General features: G+C 47.5%; 1 protein-coding gene across 1 annotated transcript in view; it reads left to right on the top strand.

Moving 5' to 3' along the window:
• Window positions 1-12,111, top strand: part of LOC132389144 (asialoglycoprotein receptor 2-like) — a 61,818-nt gene that overhangs the window by 49,209 nt on the left and 498 nt on the right. The window lies entirely within an intron of this gene.

Below are 12,111 nucleotides of genomic sequence, written 5' to 3'. Positions count from 1 at the left end.
AAATTAAACATGCAAATAAAGGTGAAAATAAAAGACACAAAGATGTTAGTTAAAAAGCAAGATGATAGCCGGCCGGTGGTATAGAGGCAGCCGCACCGGACTCTGAGGCGAATGGTCCTGGGTTCGATTCCGGCCGGCTCCTTGCACGCTCTCCATCCAGCTGAGTGTTAGAGCTAGCGACTCGGTCAGGGGAGTGTTAGAGAAACAGCGGGGTTGCTGCCCGATGTGCCGCTCTCCATCCAGCTGGTCAGGGGAGTGTTAGAGAAACAGCGGGGTTGCTGCCCGATGTGCCGCTCTCCATCCAGCTGGTCAGGGGAGTGTTAGAGAAACAGCGGGGTTGCTGCCCGATGTGCCGCTCTCCATCCAGCTGGTCAGGCGAGTGTTAGAGAAACAGCGGGGTTGCTGCCCGATGTGCCGCTCTCCATCCAGCTGGTCAGGGGAGTGTTAGAGAAACAGCGGGGTTGCTGCCCGATGTGCCGCTCTCCATCCAGCTGGTCAGGCGAGTGTTAGAGAAACAGCGGGGTTGCTGCCCGATGTGCCGCTCTCCATCCAGCTGGTCAGGCGAGTGTTAGAGAAACAGCGGGGTTGCTGCCCGATGTGCCGCTCTCCATCCAGCTGGTCAGGGGAGTGTTAGAGAAACAGCGGGGTTGCTGCCCGATGTGCCGCTCTCCATCCAGCTGGTCAGCCGAGTGTTAGAGAAACAGCGGGGTTGCTGCCCGATGTGCCGTAAGGCGCAGAGAAGAGCAATGGTAATGAATAAAAGCAAGATTAAATAAATAGGTTTTTGAGTTGGCGTTTAAAAGTGTCGATTGAGTCTGAGATCAAGAGAAATCTGCAGATGCTGGAAATCCAAAGCAACACATATCAGCAGGTCAGGCAGCCTCTTTGGGGAAAAAAAAAGGACAGTCGATGTTTTGGGCCGAAACCCTTTGGTCCTGCGTCTGCAGGTTTTCTCTTGTTTGTGATTTGATTACTACTCTGCAAGAATGCCCACACTGAAGAAGTTTAAATCTTCCCTTCGACGGGAGTTCAGTGAAACTCTCTGTCGCTGCTCTCCGGTTCTGATCCCTGCTGCTCTCCAACCCTGTGGCCACTTGCTACTACAGCCATGTTTCCTTTCTGGGAGCGTGCCATGCCAACTGAGCCTGAACCCTCTATAGTTGTCAGGTATTGAGTTCCACAGATTGTTTCCAACTAAGGGACCAGCGGAGCAACACCCGAGAGTTCGAGCAGAATTATAAACTGGGAGCAATCCTGTGACGTAGTCCTGTCCCACACCATTAATTAAACTCCTTACTAAACCGATCTCCTCTGCTGAACTAATTAAACTAGTTATTAAACATCGAGCTAAACTAATCCTCTCTGCCTAACTAATTAAGCTAGTAATTAAAGGCCTAACTACAATGATCCTTTCTGCCGACACTGCCCACAGTCTCCATTCTCTGCACAAGCATCTGAAACACCACTACCACCCCTGTTAGCACACTGACCACCCTCTGTGTAAGATAAAGCTTCACCCATTCATCTATTAGTTCACCCTCTCACCTTAAATGTGTGTCCTCCAGTAGTGAATGTTCCTACCCTGGGAAAAAAATAAGCTATCAATCTATGCTTTTCTACCAGCTCTCCCCTCAGCTTCTGCCACTCCAAGGGACCCAAGTCTGTCCAATCCAGGCAGTATCCTGTTAAGCACAAGAGATTCTTCAGATGCTGGAAATCCAAAGTAACACACACAAAATGCTGGAGGAACTGATGGTGATGGCATCCTTCTGTCTCAAAGAACTATGGACTTTGAGCCTGGGTGGAAGGTACAGAGATCCTGAGATGCCCAGTCGTCAAGATCCCCCTCTCGGCCTCACCAGTGTAGTCCGAAGGAAAGCTTATGAAACAATACGTTTGGCACCGGCTTGTCTGCAGGAGCTGCCGGGAGGTTCAATGACGTCCGGCCACCTTAGGGGTTCCTCTCCTGATCTGCTGTCCGGGTTCACTCCTGTAACCTTTGTCTCTCCTGAGGCTGCTCACAAGGCAGTGGGGCGGGCAGAATCTGTGGAGAGGAATAAAGAGCTGGCATTTCAGATCGAGACCCTTCATCAGGTCCCGATGAAACATCACCTCTTTATTCCTCTCCATAGATGCTGCCTCATCTGCTGGGCATCCAGTTAAATCCCTTCTGCACCCTCTCCAAAGCCTCCGCATGCTTCCCGTAATAGGACGACCAGAAATGAATGCAGATTCTACTTGGATCAGTAGGCTTACGCTTTGGGGAGGCGGGGTGGAGTAAGGAGGAAGGAGCTCAGAGTGGGTCTGTGGAGGAAATTTTTCCATCCTACAGTTTGGAAAACATTTCCTGAAGCTTTGACAGGACTTAAGGTGCCTGGATCTATTGTCATTGTGTTCAGTTCTGGTCGCAGGGAGGATGTAGAAGCTTTAGAGTGGGTGTGGAGGAGATTTGCCAGGGTGCTGCCTGCACTAGAAGCATGTCTCATGAGGACAGGCTGAGTGAGCTCGGGCCTTTCCCTCTGGAATGACGGAAGCTGAGAGGTGAATAAGATAATGAGAGACAGCACCCTTTTCCCAGGGCAGCAAAGGACAAACACAATGTGTATCAGTGCACACAAGGGCGCACGTTGTATTGAAAAGACAGGCAGGTAGGCAGAGGCGGTCACGTGGTAAAAAATGAAATCATATCCTTAGAAAGAGGTGACATTGGATTGGAAGATGCTGATTCCTTGTGGGTAGAGAAAAGATCCCTGAGTAGCTCGGATGTGGGCTAGAAATTGTAATGGGAGATAGAAAAGGCTGGTAAGAAAGGGCAATGGTGTGATAATCATGGGGGATGGTAGATTAGGAAAATCCGGTTGGTGCTGGATCCCAAGAGAAGGAATTTGTAGAATGCCTCCGAGATAGCATTTTAGAGCGGTTTATGGCTGAGCCCACTGGTGAAAAGGTCATTCTGGAGGGTGTTACGTAATGGCCCAGATTTGATTATGAAGCTGAAGGTGAAGGAACCCTTAGGAGAAACTGATCATGATACAGAATTTACCCTGCAGTCTGAGAGGGAGAAGCTAAAATCAGATGTATCAGTGGGGTAAAGGGAACGACAGAGGCATGAGAGAGGAGCTGGCCAAAGTTGATTGGAAGCGGACTTTAGTAGGGATGATGGCAGAGCAGCAATGGCTGGAGTTTCTGGGAGTAATTTGGAAATGCAGGATAGATAGAATACCAAAGATGAAATAATGTAACTGGAAGATGAGGCAATTGTGACTGAAAAGGACAATAGAAGTCAAGACAACTTAAGATAGATAGATACTTTATTGATCCCAAAGGAAATGACAGTGTCACTGTAGCATTACAAGTGCACAGATATACAAATACTGGAAGAGAATTAAGAAAGAATAAAAAATAAGTTACCTCAAACAGGAGGGGTCATCGCTTCCCTGGCTATAGTTTGACTCTTTATGGAGCCTATTGGCCCATGACCTTGGAGCAGCCCAGTTGCCTTAGACTATTACTACAAGTGTCCCCTCTGTTCAGCCAAGGTGGCATGCAGAAGGTGAGGAACATTGCCAGGACTTTCTGTAGGGTCCTTTGCTCTACCACAGTCTCCAGTGTTAATTTTGACTCCTATATCAGAGCCAGCCTTTCTCATCAGTTATTGAGCCTGTTGGCCTCACCCGTGTAGATGCCATTGCCCCAGCACTCCACCGCATAGAAGGTTATACTGGCGACAACAGACCGGTAGGATGTGTGAAGGAGAGGCCTGCATGCACCATAGGACATCAGTCTCCTCAGGAAGTAGAGGCAATTCTGGCCCTTCCTGTACACAGCCCCTGTGTTGGTTTCCACTCAAGTCTGTCATCCAGGTGCACCCCCAGGTATTTGTAGGACCTCGCCACATCCATGTCCTCACCACCAACAGTAATGGCTTAGTCTTCCTGAGGTCAAAGAGATCTCATTCTATCCCCCTTCCCCAAAACTCCCTCCCAGATTCTCCCACTCACCCAACGCACCGGAGGCCAGTTAACCCACCGACCGGCTCAAACTCGGGATGTGAGAGTAAACCAGACCACCAGGGTGGGGAACACTCATAGTCGTACAGGATAGAAACAGGCCCTTCGACCCATCTAGTCCATTCTGACGCGATCTCCTGCCTCGTCGCATCTGCCTGCACCCGGACCACCCGCGTCCCCATCCAAACTTCTCTTCAACCGAGCCCACATCTACCGCTTCCACAGTCGCCACACCCTCTGAGTGAAGCCCCTCAGATTCCCCTTGAATATACATCACTTTTTCATCCTAACCCTGTCACCGCTCACCCGGGAGGGGGGAAGACTGCTTTCATTCTCTCCATACTTACCCCTCAAAATTGTGTATCTCTCTGTAGGATCTCACCTCACCCGGGAGGGGGGAAGACTGCTTTCATTCTCTCCATACTTACCCCTCAAGATTGTGTATCTCTCTGTAGGATCTCACCTCACCCGGGAGGGGGGAAGACTGCTTTCATTCTCTCCATACTTACCCCTCAAAATTGTGTATCTCTCTGTAGGATCTCACCTCACCCGGGAGGGGGGAAGACTGCTTTCATTCTCTCCATACTTACCCCTCAAAATTGTGTATCTCTCTGTAGGATCTCACCTCACCCGGGAAGGGGGAAGACTGCTTTCATTCTCTCCATACTTACCCCTCAAAATTGTGTATCTCTCTGTAGGATCTCACCTCACCCTCCTGCACCCTAAGGAATAAAGGCCTAGGGGTCAGCACAGTATCCTGGGCTGAAGGGCCTCTACTGTTCTATGTTCTATTCAAATTTTCTCTTCAGCTCTGCTCTGCAAGTCCTGGCATCATCCTTGTAAATTTACTCTGCACTCTTTCAAGCTTATAGATAACTCTCCTGTAGGTCGGTGACCAGGACTGCAGACAGTACCCCAAATTTGGCCTCACCAACGTCTTGTACAACTTCAGTGTAACATCCCAACTCCAGTAATCAGCGTCCTGAGTTATAAAGCTTATGGCCAGTGTCTTGAGGACCCTATCTCCACTTTCAAACTTATTCTACAGTACACCTAGCAACCATAGGAGAACTTGCAAACTCCACTGAGACAGCACTGAAGGTGACAGGTAGCTAGGGTCTGTGGTGAAGCTCTATCGCATACATTCAGGGATAAGTGCTGGCACCAGCCCGTCAGGCTGAAGGGCCTGATCCTGTGTTGTGGGAGGGCAGGGCAGGAATTCAACATACCTGAGTGCACTCTCCCTTGGAGTGGCTGAAATCCTTACAATTAAACATAGAAACATAGAGAACCTACAGTACAGTACAGGCCCAACGGCCCACAATGCAGTGTCCAACATGTACTTACTTTAAAGATTACCTAGGATTACCCATAGCCCTCTATTTTTCTAAGCTCCACGTACCTATCCAGGAGTCTCTGAAAAGACTCTATCGTATCCGCTTCCACCTCCGTTGCTGGCAGCCCATTCCACACAATCACCACTCTCTGAGTAAAAAACTTACCCCTGACATCTCCTCTGCACCTACTTCCAAGCACCTTACAACTGTGCCCTCTCATGTTAGCCAGTCCAGCCCTGGGAAAAGGCCTCTGACTATCCACACGATCAATGCCTTTCATTATCTTACACTCCTCTATCAGGTCACCTCTCAACCTCCGTCACTCCGAGGAGAAAAGGCCGAGTTCACTCAACCTATTTTCATAAGGCATGCTCCCCAATCCAGGAAACATCCTTGTAAATCTCTTCTGCACCCTTTCTATGGTTTCCACATCCTTCCCGTAGTGAGGCGACCAGAACTGAGCACAGTACTCCAAGTGGGGTCTGACCAGGGGCCTATATAGCTGCAACATTACCACTTGGCTCCTAAACTCAATCCCATGATTGATGAAGGCCAATGCACCGTATGCCTTCTTAACCACAGAGTCAAGTTGCACAGCAGCTTTGAGTGTCCTATGGACTTCGACCCCAACATCCCTCTGCTCCTCCACACTGCCAAGAGTCTTACCATTAATGTTATATTCTGCCATCATATTTGACCTCCCAAAATGAACCACCTCACACTTATATGATCACACTATGCCTCTCCAAATGTTCATAAATCCTGCCTCTCAGGATCTTCTCCATCAAATTACCAACCACTGAAGTAAGACTCACTGGTCTATAATTTCCTGGGCTATCACTACTCCCTTTCTTGAATAAAGGAACAACATCTGCAACCCTCCAGTCCTCTGGAACCTCTCTCGTCCCCATTGATGATGCAAAGATCATTGCCAGGGCCTCAGCAATCTCCCTCACCTCCCACAGTAGCCTGGGGTATATAGCGTTCAGTCCCGGTGACTTATCCAACTTGATGCTTTCCAAGCTCCAGCACATCCTCTTCCTTAATATCTACATGCTCAAGCTTTTCAATCCGCTGTAAGTCATCCCTTCAATCACCTTTTCTGTAGTGAATACTGAAGCAAACTACTCATTAAGTACCACTACTATCTTCTCCATTTCCATACACACTTTTCCACTGTCACACTTGATTGGTCCTATTCTCTATATCTTATCCTCTTGCTCTTCACATACTTGTAGAATGCCTTGGGGTTTTTCTTAATCCTGCCTGGCAAGGCCTTCTCATGGCCCCTTCTGGCTCTCTTCATTTTTGAAGCTTTTGTAAGCTTTTCTTTTCTTCTTGACTAGATTTTCAACAGCCTTTGTACACCATGGTTCCTGTACCCTACCATCCTTTCCCTGTCTCATTGGAACATACCTTTGAAGAACACCTCTCAAATATCCCCTGAACATTTGCCACATTTCTGCTGTACATTTCCCTGAGAACATCTGTTCCCAGTTTATGCTTCCAAGTTCCTGCCTGATAGCCTCATATTTCACCTTATTCCAATTAAATGCTTTCCGAACTTGTCTGTTCCTAGCCCTCTCCAATGCTATGGTCAAGGAGATAGAATTATGACCACTATCTCCAAAATGCTCTCCCACTGAGAGACCTGACACCTGACCAGGTTCATTTCTTAATACCAGATCAAGTACAGCCTCTCCTCTTGTAGGCTTATCTATATACTGTGTCAAAAAACCTTCCTGAACACACCTAACAAAATCCACCCCATCTAAACCTCTTGCTCTTGGGAGATGCCAATTGATATTTGGGAAATTAAAATCTTCCTTCACAATAACCTTGTCATTATTACACCTTTCCAGAATCTGTCTCCCTATCTGCTCTTCAATAAAAAAATACCCAGTAGAGTTATTGACCACTCCCTCCATGACAAGCACATAAAACACTGGAGGAACTCGCAAAGACCCTTCATTAGGATCACTGATGCACCATCAATAACTCTCAGAGATGGGAGGCGAACGATGGGCTTTTATTAGCAGCAAAAGTGACCACAACATCTTGGAGACTGAGGGAAGAGCAGTGCCTCCAATCGCCTTTATACAGGGGTCTGTGGGAGGAGCCACAGGAGCAGTCAGCAAAGGGGCGTATCCAGACAGGTATACACATAGTTTTCCACAATCACCTCCTCTATGATTTCACGTGATTGTAAAGCACAGGAGCAGAATGTGAGATGGTTCTGGCATTCAATCATGACTGATTAGCGCATTTTCCTGCCTTCTTCCCGTGACCTTTGACACCCATACTAACCAAAAACTGAACGACGTCTGCTTTAAGTGGAGAGATGAGAAAAATACAATGGGAAAATGGAGAGCTACATGGGAGGGAAGGCTAAATTGATTTTAGAGTAGAGAGACGAGCTTCATTTGTCACATGTACATCGAAACACACAGTGGTATTAGCGACAAATCAAATCAGCAAGGATTGTGCTGGCCAGCCTGCCTAGTGTAGGATAGCACAACATCAAGGGCCGAAGGGACATGTCGTATGCACAATGGTCTAAGTTCAGTGTTCTAAACATAGATTTGACCTGCCCAGCCATCTGGGGCAATGGGTTCCACCAATCCACCACCCTGTTGTTAAAGCCATTGCTCATCATCGCTGTTCTAAAAAGACCCCCTTCTATTCTGAGGCTCAGCTCTCTGGTCCTAGACTCCCCTACTATAGGAAACATCCTCTCTACGTCCACTCTAGTTGCTTATTTTAATACGATTCATTTCAGTAAGATCTCCACCTCATTCTTCTAAACTCCAGTGAGTACAGGCCCAGAGACATCAAACACTCCTCATACAATGAGATCCCCCCTCATTCTTCTAAACTCCAGTGAGTACAGGCCCAGAGAAGTCAAACACTCCTCATATAATGAGATTCCCCTCATTCTTCTAAACTCCAGTGAGTACAGGCCCAGAGACATCAAACACTCCTCATACAATGAGATCCCCCCTCATTCTTCTAAACTCCAGTGAGTACAGGCCCAGAGACATCAAACACTCCTCATACAATGAGATCCCCCTTCATTCCTCTAAACTCCAGTGAGTACAGGCCCAGAGACATCAAACACTCCTCATACAATGAGATCCTGCTCATTCTTCTAAACTCCAGTGAGTACAGGCCCAGAGACATCAAACACTCCTCATACAATGAGATTCCCCTCATTCTTCTAAACTCCAGTGAGTACAGGCCCAGAGACATCAAACACTCCTCATACAATGAGATCCCCCCTCATTCTTCTAAACTCCAGTGAGTACAGGCCCAGAGACATCAAACACTCCTCATACAATGAGATCCCCCTTCATTCCTCTAAACTCCAGTGAGTACAGGCCCAGAGACATCAAACACTCCTCATACAATGAGATCCCGCTCATTCTTCTAAACTCCAGTGAGTACAGGCCCAGGGACGTCAAACACTCCTCATACAATGAGATTCCCCTCATTCTTCTAAACTCCAGTGAGTACAGGCCGGGAGACATCAAACTCTCCTCATACAATGAGATCCCCCCTTCGTTCTTCTAAACTCCAGTGAGTACAGGCCCAGACATCAAACACTCCTCATACAATGAGATCCCCCCCTCATTCTTCTAAACTCCAGTGAGTACAGGCCCAGAGACATTAAACACTCCTCATACAATGAGATCCCTCCTTCATTCATCTAAACTCCAGTGAGTACAAGCCCAGAGACATCAAACACTCCTCATACAAAGAGATTCCCCTCATTCATTTAAACTCCAGTGAGTACAGGCCCAGAGATATCAAACACTCCTCATACAATGAGATCCCCCCACATTCTTCTAAACTCCAGTGAGTACAGGCCCAGAAACATCAAACACTCTTCATACAATGAGATCCCTCCTCATTCTTCTAAACTCCAGTGAGTACAGGCCCAGAGACATCAACCACTCCTCATACAATGAGATCGCTCCTCATTCTTATAAACTCCAGTGAGTACAGGCCCAGAGACATCAAACACTCCTCATACAATGAGATCCCCCCTTCGTTCTTCTAAACTCCAGTGAGTACAGGCCCAGAAACATCAAACACTCCTCACACAATGAGATCCCCGCTCATTCTTCTGAACTCCAGTGAGTACAGGCCCAGAGACGTCAAAAACTCCTCATACAATGAGATCCCCCCTCATTCTTCTAAACTCCAGTGAGTACAGGCCCAGAGACATCAAACACTCCTCACACAATGAGTTCCCCTCATTCTTCTAAACTCCAGTGAGTACAGGCCCAGAGACATCAAACACTCCTCATACAATGAGATCCCCCTCATTCATTTAAACTCCAGTGAGTCCAGGCCCAGAGACATCAAACACTCCTCATACAATGAGATACCCCCTCATTCTTCTAAACTCCAGTGAGTACAGGCCCAGAAACATCAAACACTCCTCACACAATGAGATCCCCGCTCATTCTTCTAAACTCCATTGAGTACAGGCCCAGAGACGTCAAACACTCCTCATACAATGAGATCCCCCCTTCGTTCTTCTAAACTCCAGTGAGTACAGGCCCAGAGACATCAAACACTCGTCATACCATGAGATCCCCCTCATTCTCCTAAACTCCAGTGAGTACAGGCCCAGAGACATCAAACACTCCTCATACAATGAGATTCCCCCTCATTCTTCTAAACTCCAGTGAGTACTGGCCCAGAGACATCAAACACTCCTCATACAATGAGATCCCCCCTCATTCTTCTAAACTCCAGTGAGTACAGGCCCAGAGACATCAGACACTCCTCATACAATGAGATCCCCCTCATTCTTCTAAACTGCAGTGAGTACAGGCCCAGAGACATCAAACACTCCTCATAGAATGAGATCCCCCTCATTCATCTAAACTCCAGTGAGTACAGGCCCAGAGACATCAAACACTCCTCATAGAATGAGATCCCCCTCATTCATCTAAACTCCAGTGAGTACAGGCCCAGAGATGTCAAACACTCATACAATGAGATCCCCCCTCATTCTTCTAAACTCCAGTGAGTACAGGCCAAGAGACATCAAACACTCGTCATACCATGAGATCCCCCTCATTCTCCTAAACTCCACTGAGTACAGGCCCAGAAACATCAAACACTCCTCACACAATGAGATCCCTGCTCATTCTTCTAAACTCCAGTGAGTACAGGACCAGAGACATCAAACACTCCTCATACAATGAGATCCCCCCTCATTCTTCTAAACTCCAGCGAGTACAGGCCCAGAGACATCAAACACTCCTCATACAATGAGATCCCTCCTCATTCTTCTAAACTCCAGTGAGTACAGGCCCAGAGACATCAGACACTCCTCATACAATGAGATCCCCCTCATTCTTCTAAACTGCAGTGAGTACAGGCCCAGAGACATCAAACACTCCTCATAGAATGAGATCCCCCTCATTCATCTAAACTCCAGTGAGTACAGGCCCAGAGATGTCAAACACTCATACAATGAGATCCCCCCTCATTCTTCTAAACTCCACTGAGTACAGGCCCAGAAACATCAAACACTCCTCACACAATGAGATCCCCGCTCATTCTTCTAAACTCCAGTGAGTACAGGCCCAGAGACGTCAAACACTCCTCATACAATGAGATCCCCCCTCATTCTTCTAAACTCCAGCGAGTACAGGCCCAGAGACTTCAAACACTCCTCATACAATGAGATCCCCCTCATTCATTTAAACTCCAGTGAGTCCAGGCCCAGAGACATCAAACACTCCTCATACAATGAGATACCCCCTCATTCTTCTAAACTCCAGTGAGTACAGGCCCAGAGATATCAAACACTCCTCATACAATCAGATTTCCCCTCATTCTTCTAAACTCCAGTGAGTACAGGCCCAGAGACATCAAACACTCCTCATACAATGAGATCCCCCCTGCGTGCTTCTAAACTACAGTGTGTACAGGCCCAGAGAATTCAAACACTCCTCATACAATGAGATCCCCCCTCATTCTTCTAAACTTCAGTGAGTACAGGCCCAGAGACATCAAACACTCCTCATACAATGACATCCCCCCTCGTTCTTCTAAACTCCAGTGAGTACAAGCCCAGAGATATCAAACTCGCCTCATATTTTAACCCTTTCATTTACTTACAGAGCCACAGCACCAAGTAATCCCACAAATTAATCTGAGTTTAATCACAAGACAATTTATAATGACCAATTACCCTAGCAATGGTGGCACCCAGAGGAAACCCGCACGGTCATGGGGTGTGTGTACAAACTCCTCACAGGCAGCGGCCGGATCTGAACCCGGGTTGGTGGTACTGTAAAGCGTTGTGCTAACCACTACGTTGTGCTGCCTCATTCACGGGATCTCCTCTGGATCCTCTCCATTGACAGCACATCCTTTCTTAGAACAACAACCCAAATGTAGTCTGACCAATGCCTTATCTTTATAAGGCATTGGTCAGACTACATTTGGGTTGTTGTTCTAAACTCCAGTGAGTACAGGCCCAGAGACGTCAAACACTCCTCATACAATGAGATCCCCCCTCATTCTTCTAAACTCCAGCGAGTACAGGCCCAGAGACTTCAAACACTCCTCATACAATGAGATCCCCCTCATTCATTTAAACTCCAGTGAGTCCAGGCCCAGAGACATCAAACTACAGACTTTATGCAACTTTACATACGGTGCCTACGCTTCAGTTTCTGGCTCTTGTCTTGGGTTGCGGGGGTGGGGAACAAGTGGGTGGAGGGGTAATGGCGACCCTG

The sequence above is a fragment of the Hypanus sabinus genome, unplaced genomic scaffold (genome assembly GCF_030144855.1).
Source record: "Hypanus sabinus isolate sHypSab1 unplaced genomic scaffold, sHypSab1.hap1 scaffold_483, whole genome shotgun sequence".
NCBI lineage: Eukaryota > Metazoa > Chordata > Chondrichthyes > Myliobatiformes > Dasyatidae > Hypanus > Hypanus sabinus.
Note: the sequence above shows the minus strand (reverse complement) of the source record. Positions and strands in the feature narration are given on the sequence as shown.